This window comes from Protopterus annectens, chromosome 6.part0 (assembly GCF_019279795.1).
Source record: "Protopterus annectens isolate FY-2018-M chromosome 6.part0, PAN1.0, whole genome shotgun sequence".
In the NCBI taxonomy this organism is placed as follows: Eukaryota; Metazoa; Chordata; order Ceratodontiformes; family Protopteridae; genus Protopterus; species Protopterus annectens.
The window spans coordinates 1321475524-1321487964 of NC_056737.1; the positions used below are offsets into that span (position 1 = coordinate 1321475524).

At 42.1% G+C, this 12441-nt stretch overlaps 1 protein-coding gene across 1 annotated transcript in view; it reads left to right on the plus strand.

Moving 5' to 3' along the window:
- TNFAIP6 (TNF alpha induced protein 6) overlaps positions 1-12441 on the plus strand; it is a 577009-nt gene that overhangs the window by 475767 nt on the left and 88801 nt on the right. The window lies entirely within an intron of this gene.

Below are 12441 nucleotides of genomic sequence, written 5' to 3' on the forward strand. Positions count from 1 at the left end.
TTAAGGATCTGCACCCAAAATCCCAGTCTATCCTTATTTCTTGAGCTTCCCCCTTGTTTCATCATCATCCGTTTCCACTTTGAATTAAGGGAAAGAGGATACCCCTACCTGGTTCTTCTGCTCAAATAGAATTTATCAGAGAGAAACCCCCCACTTTAATTTTCACCCCCAATCCCGCATATATCCTCCTAATGAACTTTATCATTTTATCAGGGAGTGAAAATGCTTCCATTACCCTACTCATAAAATGCCAGCTTATTCTGTTTAATGCTTTCTCTGTATCAAGACCCACCAACAAAAGTGGTATTTTCTTATATTCTGCTTCCTTCTGGATCATCATGTCGTCAAATATTTGCCCTCCCTCCACAAAACCATATTGATCCATATCTATCAATTTTGGCATCAGCTTTTCCATTTGTTTAACTAGTATAGATATAAACACTTTATAATCACAGTTTAGAATTGAAATGGGCCTATATGAACCTGGGTCTGATGGGCCTCTACCATCTTTAGGTACTACAGTCACCACTGCTTTATTCCATAATGTGGGTGCTTCTCCTCATTTTAAAATGCTGTTAAAACCTTCCGGATTATCACTTTCGCCCTCCTATACTTCTACAGGAACACCATCTATTCCTGAAAATTTTTCGCATGCAATTTGACATCCCCATTTTTAAATCATCTCCATATATCCTAACTGATAGTAATTGAGCCTCATCCACCTCTAACTTTAGCATATTTCATTTTTCCATAAACATTTCCATTTGTACTTTTTCTTGATTTCCACATTTCCCTGCTTTATACAGAATTACATAAAACTTCTAAATTATTTCTAATAACTCTACAGGATCTCAGGTTATTTTCCTTGCTATAGGCTCCCTAAGCTTGGCCATAAACCTTTTTACTTTCTGTTGCCTGAGAAGTTTTGCTAAAAGCTTTTGTACTTTAGAGTATTATGAAAAAACAGTTGCTTAACAGCAGTCTTTCTAAACTCATGCACATTATCAAGGTAGTCCCTTATTTTCTCTTTAGTAATCTGCAATTGTGCCTCTTCTTGTTCTGTGACATTCCCCTATTCTGCAATTCTTTTAGCCTTTGTCAGTCACGCTAAATAATTCTTCTTACTTCTTAACCATATCTCTTTTTCTTTTATTTCCAGATCTATTTGGTGATATTCTTTTGTACTTTTCTGCTTTTTTCCATGTTTAACCAAAACAGTTATTTGTTGTCATTTCTGAGTTTGTTCTGGGACTTTAATTTTGTAGCTTCATTTGCAGTTGTGAGAAGATTTTGTTTATACAGTATATTGCACTTCTATCTCCATAAGCATAAATACTTATAAAAGCTTGCTGTTTGTTATTTGAATCCTGTCTGGGGCCTTAGTCTTTTAGGTTAATTCACAGTTGTGGCAGAACTGTGAACTACTGCCAGATTTGGGCCTCATTTACTCATTTATCTGCATTTTTTTATAAATGTGCTACTGGTAAATGTCTGCATAGTCTGGTGCCCTAAACAGTGGTAGAATTGCAGTAGTGAAAGTATTGTAAATTATGCGAAACTGGTGCGTCTGTGTTTTTGAAGTTACTTATATTCCAGTTCTGCTGCTAGAGTCTTATATTCTGGTCATTATTTACCTGCTTAAAGTTGCATTCTAGTGACTTTGTTTCCCAATTGTTTGTCTGTGCCACCCCACTGAGAAACTAAACTAAAGTTTCTGTTTCTTATAACCTACCTGTTACTTCTTGCAGCTTGATTTTTTTCCAGCCCTCCCAACCCTTTTCCTGCTGTGGTTTTAAAAAGCTGCTTCTCTGACCTCTGCCCCTTATGGCAATCTGATTTCCCAAGTCCCTCCCTCTCCTCTTTCATTGCTAATGTCTGTTGTGTAAACTATTTAAGTAGTCATCCAACCCGTTGTTTTCCATAGGGATGAGTTTGGTATAACAAAGGGCTTTACTTTATAGATACAAACTACAGGGTTTGATTCTGTTCTTAAGTAGATGGGTTTGGCACAATGGCTAAGGTCTTCACCTCATAGACACAAAGTACAGGGTTTGATCCTGACCTCAGAATATTGGCTTAAAATGACCTTTCATATTACCTCTTGCACATTTTCCCACAGATCCCATTTGCTTGCTACACTCTGAGAGGGTCCTAAATTAATCCTGATCCATCCTTAGCAAACAAGAGATTGATTTTATTATATTGTATTTCATTTAGCTGTTTTATAGTGCTACTGTTTATTTTTTTTAATCATTTTAAAGGTCCCTAATACTGCAAATCACTTTGACCAGGTATTTTTACTTTAAGAGAACTGGGAAATGTCCATCTAGTGGCAGTAGGTAAGGGTAGGCTCTGAGCTGGGAAATAAGAAAATTGCAAGCCAGGGACTTAGACGTTCATTGCTGAATTGTACTTCAGAGTCCTTTTTGCTGTGCTTTTACATTAGGAAGTCCAGGATCATTCATCTTGTTGCAGAAGGTATTTGCTTGGTCTCTCTGAGTTGGGAAGTACTCCAGGAGAACTCAAAGTGTAGTTGTTTATTGGCCAGAGGGCACAGGAGTCCATTTACAGCATTTTTCTGTTTGCAATAAATTAGGCAAATTTGGTGCAGAGCTAGTCACCACTCAGAGGCAGTTAACAGTGTCCTGAACAGAAGTAAACACTTAGTAAAATTTACCTATAAAATTAAATTAGGACTATAACCTGTAACACAGTGAAGCACTGCATGGAGTTAAGCTTACAGCAGCTAGTTGGTGCTTTGAACAGCACCACTACTATTACATCCTAACACTATCTAACATCTGCCCTTAACCCTAGAAGCTACCCCGGGAGGCCTGTGTAAAACCCAGTTCTTAAACAGTAATGAACCATCATAATACAGGTCCAGACAACATGAATATACAATTTCCAAATGTCTTTGTAGCCAGTCTGGTAGACATGGACATCCTGAGACAATGAAGCAATTGTCTCATATTCTCAGACAAACATTTAATCCTTAAAGAAACTAGCACTAGTTGTACTCACAAATTGATCTAATTAGGGCTGCATGAAGAGGGATGATAATGTCTTTGACAAGAATTAGATACCTTTACATATCAGTTGTGCTAAACAGGAATGTTTGACCACTTTTGCTACATGGTGATTGAAAGAGGGGGGGGGAATTATCCACCAAGGTTATAAGATCCCTGACTACATTATCATTTGGAGTGGGATATTGGCTATACTGTACATTGAGGGAGACTTGTTTGCAAAATTTTACAGTACAACACATTTAATTTTATCTCATATATACATCACTTGTCTACAAGGGTTAGTTCCTGTTGTAATGAATGGGTATCAGATGGAAGTTTGACAGTAATGCCCACTCTGCAGTCATCTGCAAACTTAATGAGCCAAAGACCATGATTCACAGTCTGAAGATCAGAGACACAGATGCCAAAAAGGAGGGGTCCTGTCACAGGGCATATCACTAGTTACCTTCATACTTTCTGAGAAGGCACCTGCCACCCTAACAATATGGATTCTATCTTTCTTCCAGTTGGCTATGCATCTCATAATGTATGTCTCTACTTTTTAGGCAATTACCTTGTTTAGAATGTCAGCATATGGTATACCATCAAATGCTTTGGCCATATCTGAATAAGTTGTGTGTAAACAGAATGCCCAATGTTAAAAGCCTGTTTAGCCTTCTTGAAGTTTGATAAGCTGACTACACAGGATCTCCCTTTTATAAAGCTAAACTGATGTGAGTCTAGCCTGATAAGGTTTTTGATATCATACTTTATGAGGTCAGGTATGACAGGTATGACAGGTTAATGGGTCTATAGTTTCCTGGGTCAGTGGTTGTTCCACCCTTGTGTAAGGGCATCATTATGCAATTCACCATACTTCAGGGACAAATCCTGAGCTAAACTTAAACAAATTATGGAGGGTCTTTACAAGGACATGTTTTGTACTATTTATTAGGCATCCATTTAAATTATCAGCCCCTACAAAAGTAATGCTTTTGATTTTAAAGAGCACCTTCAGTTAATGCTCCTTTGTGATGCTGAGAGGTATATGGGATTCAGGATTTTGGAATTAAGATAGTTGTTTCAGGGAAATAGTTTGCACTAAATTTGTCTGCTTGTATATTTGCTATGTTTATTGGGTCTATGTGGGTAGTGCCATTTGGATATATTCAGTATTATGTCTTACCTTCTTAAGGTAAATAAAGAAGGACTTTATCCTTGTGTTCATAAGCTAATTTAAGTTCATGTTTTGCCATACTAGTCCTGATAGTAGCATTCAGTTTTTTACTAAAATTCATGATGCAATGTTTAATATGATGAATTTTGTATGTTGTATGATTTAAGTTTTTTTTCATTTATTATAGAGTTTATTTATTCTGGGAATTCAAAAGGGTGGTTTGTTCTTAAACAGCTTGAAGCACTTATCTATGTTGCACTAGAACTCATTTAAATAAAGAACAGTTGTGTCAGAAGGCAGGATTTGAATGAGCTATGTAATGTTTCACTGACAATGACTGGATAGATTATAAGTGATGTATAATGTTTGCAAATGAAATTATGCCAATATGGTTTGTGATATATAATGTTTGCAACTAAAATTATGATAATATGCTTTGTTTTTATTTATATAAATGTATGATTGTCTATGTCATACATGATAGTTTAATAAAGATGTTTCTTGTTAAAAAAAGGCAGTTGTGTCAGTGTTGGATCTTGAGAGGCTACAAGTGAATCTAGATAGCTCATCTAAAGAAGGTATATTCACCTGAAATCACTGAATTCAGAATTACTGACTGCAGGAGTTTTAGAGATTTTTTAAAAGAAGGTTACAAATTTATAGCCAGACTTAATTTTCAAATGGGAGTTAAACAGTTACCACTAAGTTAACATTTATGAATTAAATCTGGCCAACAGCTATGCATTTTTACATTTTTTATGACATTATGTACGAAAGCATGCAGCTAGGTATGTTGTTCATACCAGTCTATGCAGCAGTTCCATTATTAATTTTTCCAGCTTACCTCATAGTTGTCTGTGCTACAATTGTTTTCTGCCATCCTAGACCTAAGCTAAGAACACAGTTACATCTCTTAGTGCAATTCAGTCATGACAAGTAGTCATTTTAATGAGGAACAGTACAGTGATAGTGAATAAAAAGTCTACAATAAAAAAATACAGCAGTGAAATGGAAAGTTAAGTGGGACAGAAATAAAACAGGTCAAAGAAATCTCATGTTAGTGAAGAAATATGGTGTTAGTTTCTTCTCCTCCCTAAGTACATATTGGAACTGCTCTGGAAGTGTTAAAAAACAAGGAAACATGAAACTTACTTGTACTAGTACAATTTACCAGTTCTTCAGGAATGTGATTTTTGGATAGTTTCTTCCTAGCCCACACCATAGCATAAATGCTGAATAGGCAGATGAAAAGCTGAACAAAATATTATAAAGACAAATAGAAATGTGTTGAATAGTCTCAGTATATATCAAATTTACATCTGAAAAAAAGAAGTTATGTCTTACCATAATGTTCCATCTGTGTTGTTTATCTTCTTTCACTCATCACTGATGGGGTTCAGTTCCGAGCCCTCGGAACTGATTTGGCCTCTTTACCAAGCTTGCGCCAGCCAAAAACTCTCGAGCTAAGATTCTACCCAGAATGCCCTTCTCCCTGTTACCTCAGATCAAGTTTGCTAGAGATAGAGAAGTAAAGCCAAGGCCACTTCTACGCAAATACCCTAGGACACCACTTGGACCCAAAGCATCCCCCAGGAGCCTTTGGAAGGGGGAAGGAGGGTGGGAAGTGATGAATGAAAGAAGTTGAACAACACAGATGGACCGTTATGGTAAGACATAACTTCTTTATCTGATGTTGTTAATCTTCTTTCCATTCATCACTAATGGGACAGAACCTCAAGCTACCTTGAGGTCCATGGGCGGCCCTTATGGAAGAACAGTCCTGAGTACCACTGAGCCGAAGGCAGCTCTCCCTCTGGAGACCAAGTCCAATTTGTAATGACTGATAAAGGTATGAGGCTTAGCCCAAGTGGCTGCTGCGCAAATGTCATCCATGGAAGCCCTGGAATGGAAAGCAACAGAAGTTGCCATAGATCTAGTGGAGTGAGCTTTAACTTTGTCATAGGCTCTTTTATGAGGGAATAAATGTAACGTATGCAGTCCCTTAGCCATTTTGATAATGTAACTTTGGAAACAGCATTTCCCATTCTGGGCCCAGAAAAGGAGATTAAAAGCTGTTTAGACTTATGAATAGGTTTGGTCCTGTCTAGGTAAAATCTCAGTTGCCTATGTACATCGAAGGAGTGTAGACAGTACTCTCCTTTATTGGAAAAATTTGGAAAGAACACTGGTAGGTCAATGGTCTGGTTAATGGAAAATTCAGAAACAACTTTGGGGGGGAAGGATGGATTCATCCGAAGTGCTACTCTGTCTTTATGGAATATCAGATAGGGCCTCTTGATACACTATGCCTGCAGCTCTGAGACCCATCTGGCTGATATGAGGGCTACTAAGAACAATGATTTCTAGGACAAGAACTTTAGGTCACAGTTTGCTGCAGGTTCAAAGGGTTTTTGAGTCAAAGACTGAAGGACTAAAGTGAGGTTCCATGGTTCTACAGGCTGTCTGACAGGAGGTCTGATATGAGAGATTCCCTTGAGAAAGACTTTGCATAGACATAAAGAGATGAGAGGGGTGCCATCTATAACATTGTGGAAATTAGAAATTGCCACCTGGTGTACTCGTATGGTAGAGGCAGAGGCTCCATTATCAAAAAACGTAGCCAAGTATTGTAGCACTGCTGATGTTGGAGCCGAATATGGGTCTAGCATGTTATTCTTAGACCAGATGGAGAACCTTTTCCATTTATCCTGATATAATCTTCTGCTGGATGGTTTATGAGAAGCCAGAATGATGTTTTGAACAGGTGAGGTGAGATTAGCTTGCCTGGCCAACTAACAGAAGTGGAGAAACCACGCTGTCAGCTTGAGACTGGACAGATTCGGGTGGCTCAATCCTTGGGGTGAGTAATCAGATCTGGAAGAGGGTCCAGAATTCACGGTGGGTATACTAGGTGAGGCCGAAGGAAGGGGAACCAAACTTGTCGAGGCCAGAACTGGGCTATGAGGATCACCTTGCATCTCAACCGAAGGGATTTCTTTAGAAATTGTGGAATCAGGGGAATGGGAGGATAAGCGTAAAGAAGTCCCGTGGGCCAATTGTGGATTAGAGCGTCCCTCGGGGACCCCCTCTCCAGGGGAAACAGGGCGAAATAGCTGCTGCACTTGTTGTTTGATGGGGTGGCGAAAAGATCGCAGCAAGGCTGGCCCCAGTGGCTGAAGATTTCTGTTGCCACCTCGGGATTAAGGGACCACTCGTGAGGCAGGAGGATGCATTTGCTCAGTTTGTTCACAATTACGTTGGAGCACCCCAGGATATGCATTGCTATCAGAAAACAGTTGGAAGCTATCGCCCACTGCCAAATTCTCATAGCATCTCGACACAGGGGGTAGGACTTGGTTCCTCCTTGCTTGCTGATATACCAGATCACTGACATGATGTCTGACTGAATTGCAATTGTCCCGGAAGGGAGACCCAAATGAAAAGCCTGCAATGCTAACAGCACTGCTCTCAGTTCCAGAACACTGAAATGCAGGTGGGCCTCTGAGGTGGACCATGCACCTTGGATGGTCTTTCCCTGGAAATGCCCCCCCCACACCCCCACCCGATCAGGGAAGCATCCGTGATTACAATGGCCCTGGGCTGAGGGGATTGAAATAGGTGACTCCAAAGTTCTGTCACTGGCCTCATCCACCAAAAGAGGTCCTGTTTGTAGGAGTTGGTTATTTGACTCTGGTAAATGAGGGGGTGATAGTTTGGGAACCATTGACAAAGAAGGAGCCATTGTAGGATCCCTATGTGTAGCTTCACTAGAGGCACTATTGGAATTGAAGCTGCCATAGATCCCAGGGCCTGAAGAACTTCAATTGCTGAGACTTTTGTTTGACAGAGTATCACTCAGAGCTGGAGCCTTAGTCGTTGGAGTCTGTGATTTGGGAGTGACACTAGATGGAACTGAGTATTGAATGCTGCTCTAATGAATTCTATTTGATGTGTAGAAGTAAGGTTTGATTTCTCCCAATGTATTGTTATTCCACAAAATTTTGCCAGAGGGAGTGTATAATGCAGTACTGTTACCAGACGATGCTCCGTGGGGGTGGTGAGGAGCCAGTCATCAAAATATGGAAACACCCAGAATCCTTGTAGTCTCAAGTGAGCTGTGACCACTGCCATGCACTTCGTGAACACTCTGGGGGCTGTAGAGAGACCGAACAGCAGGGCACAAAATTAATAATGACTGGCCTCTAGCCAGAAATGAAGCAGACTCCTGGAGCGTTTGTCCATTTTGATGTGTGGTAATACGCATCCCGGAGATCTATCGAGCACATCCAATCACCTTCCCTTAAAAAAGGGAGAATGGACTGAACCGTGACCATCCGGAATTTGGTTTGGGTGACAAACTTGTTTAAACTGCTGAGATACAAAATGGGTCTCCAGTTCCCTGTCATTTTCAGCACCAAAAAGAATCTTGAGTAGAATCCGGATCCGCATTGGTCTGGTGGGACTAGATGGATGACTCTTTTTTTTGAGACAGCTTTATTATCTCTGAAGCTGCTTCTTCCCTTTAACTGGGTGGAATGTTGGGAAGCTTTTTTTGGAAGATTTGATTGACAAGAAAGGAGAAGGACGTAACCTCTAGTGATTATACTCTACACCCAAAGATCAGTGGTAATAGATTGCCAGGCAGCTTGGTGCAGAAAAAAATGACCCCAGACTACTTCCAGAGGTAAGCAACTGGGCTGCTCCTCAGAAGCACTGATAAGGCTGTTCAGAGAAGGAGTCCCTGGAGCCTTGGTTACGAGGAGCCCCTCTGCCACTGTAGGGATGTCTTCTGGAATTGTTACCACCTCTGCCCCTGGGGGGCATCATCACCACGTGTGGCAGGGAAAGGCCCCTGAGATTTTTTTGTGCCACATTTTCCCACTCCTCTAATTCCTGGAGAAGATACACTGATGACTGGAAAATCGTAGGCTTACGGCAGACAGGATCTTTCTTTCTTGCTTGCACCTGGCTAGCGTGTCCTTCACTTTGGAGCCAAAAAGGGATGATGCTTCGATGGGAGCATTCAAAAAGGAAGACTTGAAGGGGTCTGCGAGGTCACAAATGCGCATCCAGGCATGACGCCTCATGACAATGCCTGAACCTGCTGCTCTAGCCGCCCCTTCATTCGCCTGTGAGAGCAACCTCATGGACGAGTTGGATATCGATTCCAGGGTTGCAAGCTGCAAGGCCACCTTGTCTCTGACCTTGTCAGACAGCTGTCCTGCAAGTGTCCCAGAGAGTTCGGAGATCAAGTCCCCCTGGAGCCTCGTAAAATGTGCCATATAGTTCAGGGATTGTATAGCAAAGGTCCCTGATGCAAAAACTCGCTTCCCAAGTCTGTCCACTACCCGGGACTCCCTGTTGGGTGGGTGGACAGCGGGACTTTCCTCAGCCAAGTCCTTTTTTGTGAACGCCGCCACCACCATAGCATCGACTGGTAACCCTCTGGACTAATGCAAGTTCTCCTCGGGAGGGGAAAGAATTTTGTCAGGTCTCCAAGGGATCACCTCAATGGCATCAGAGTTCCTCCAAGCATGCTGCACAATGAGATGGAAGAGCTTGTTGGCAGACAGGGTCACCCAAGAGGTAGAAAGCTGGGCGCAGAAAGCCTGCAGGAACACAAACTCCTCAGATGAAGGGTTGGAGGGCTTTCAGTCACCTCTCTGTTTTAGCATTTTCCAGGATGTCTCCGAAGGAGACACCATCAGGAGGGGACCGTGGGGACACCTCACCATCATTGTAATCTGTGTCTTCCATTAAGTACTCCTCGGGTGAGTCCATGTGCTTCCTCTTGCACGTCCTCTTTCAAGGGGGCTCCTCAGTGGGGGGGTCTCTGAGGAGGACTCAGAAGAGCTGGTACCCCGAACAGAAGTGTGCTGCGGCTTCTTTGCGTGGTGCCCTGGGGGGGTGGGTCTGTGGCATCTTTAGCCCAGGGTGCAAAAACTTGTGTTCCGATGTCAAAGTAGTGCTTCTAGAAGTGAGAGTCCTCTCCACTGCGTGGAAAGCAAATCTGCCCAAAACCAAGAAAGACAACCTCAGGACCAGGGTCACACCCTATTCCGACGATCCCGTCCCCATGGATGGAGCCTCAAGCAGGATAAGTGTGGATGTGGCTATCGGCACCGAGGATGGAACTGAGGACAAACACAGCTCCGAGCCCTGGGCTGAGCCCACCTGCCCCCCAATCCCCAGATTGAGGAAGGACTGGTTCCACAAGAATCAAAGACCAAAGGGACAAACCCGGAGCCTGAGTGAGGTCCACTATAGGTGCCAAGGTGATGGATTCTAAGAAGGACATTGGAGCAGAAGGCTTCAGAACTGAAATGGTCAAAGGAATGTAAGAAGGAGTCTGTGGGGAAACCAACCCAAGTCCTGAAGGCAGGTGGGTCTTAGAAAGTGTGAGTATCCCCCTGGCTGCCAACAGCTGGTCCACAAGACGCACCACATTGTGTTCTGACAGGCTCCTGGTGGATCTAGTGGATACTCCAGATGGAGAGTCAGGTCAGTCAGATGGGCTATACATCTGGCCCAGAAATGGATCTATGAAAGGGGAGTATTGGGTCTGTGGTGCAAGGTCTGCTGGCACCGAAGTTTCAGGTTTCGAGACTGGGAGTAATGGGGTCAAATCCAGCTTGGTCGGAAAAACATCGGAGCCGAAACGGTCAGTTCCAAAATCATAACTGACAAAGGTATCAAAGGTGTGCCCTGAGCCGTAGTGGCCACAGGTGCTAAAGTCATAGTAGGTGTAGTGAGATCTATTATCAGTGCTGGAGGCAGACTGGTGCCGAAGCTGGTGCCGGTTTCAAGATGCTCGGAGCAGACAAGGATGGAGCCGTAGAGGCAGATTTATGCTCAGAGGACAACTTTGGGACCTTTGATTTCACAGGCTTACCCTGATTACCCGATGGTGAGGAGGGAACCGAATGGGACCTCTTTTTGTCTTTTGTAGGAGGGGTTGAGACCTCTATCACAGAAATGGCCTCTGAAAAGGGAGACGTAAGTAACCCTTTCAGTATCAGTTTATTTTTGCACTCATTAAGAGTGCACTGACTGAAAATCTGACAAATGTCACAAGGAATTACTATTAGGTAACTTGCCTACTTGAAGCACAATGCTTAAAACCTGAAGTACCTTTCTTATCCGACATCTTGATAGAAGGATACCACAGGCAAACAGTATAACCAGTCAGAACTAATAAGTCAAACAGAGTTAAAAAAAGCCACACAGTACAGATATGTAAAGGAATACCACAAGGGTAAGGGAGGAAAGGCCGTACCAACAATGGTACCTGAAAGTTTACCAGTGGTAATAACGGGTAGAGCAGAGAAGAAAAAAACAGTGTCTGACAGAAGAAAACACACTAGAAATACTAATTGCTCAGTAAAAAAGGAAGATGTCAAATGTTTTCCACACAAATTATCAAATAAAGTTCTACTTAGCTGAGAGCTCAGCTGAAATGCGGCTTTATGGCTATCTGGCAAACGAGATCTGAGGTAACAGGGAGAAGGGCATTCTGGGTAGAAGCTTAGCCCGAGAGGTTTTGGCTGGCGCGAGCTTGGTAAAGAGGCTGACTCAGTTCCAAGGGCTTGGAACCGAACCCCATCAGTGATGAATGGAAATAAGATTAACATCAGATCAAAGGTTTGAATTTTAGAGGTCATTACCATTACACATTACAGACAGTGGGCACATTCTTGTCAGTACTAACATAATATCAAACAGGTGTGCATTATGAAATATACAGAAGTTCATAATTAAAAAAACTATTAAATGGCAAAAGTATGTAAAAAATTAACAGTTTCAAAGTCATCATTTTATCTGGCATATCCATTTTTTTAAGTGCAATGATACCTTCAGGGCATGGAGATAATGTGGAATAATGAACCTTTTAGAAAATAACAACATTGGTCTGCAGTGTTGAGTCTAACAACATTCCTGGATGGTTCATTATTCCCCACAGCCACCCACCCTCTGAAGTACTAATGCTTCCATAACTACCGCAAATCACACTGTAACTGTACTTGTGGAAAAGGTTTGCTGGAACAGTACAGCAATACCAAGTCTGTTTAGTAGCTATGTTGTCTTATGTTGTACATCTGTCTGTGCAATAGCCCAAATTTTCCAAATCCTGACGTTTTAAATCCTGACAGGGTCAAAACTCTAGTGATGAAAATAACCCATTCCATTTAACAAGACAAGGACAAGCCCCCTCCCCCCACAACACAAACACACACACCTTAGTGCTGTGATGGC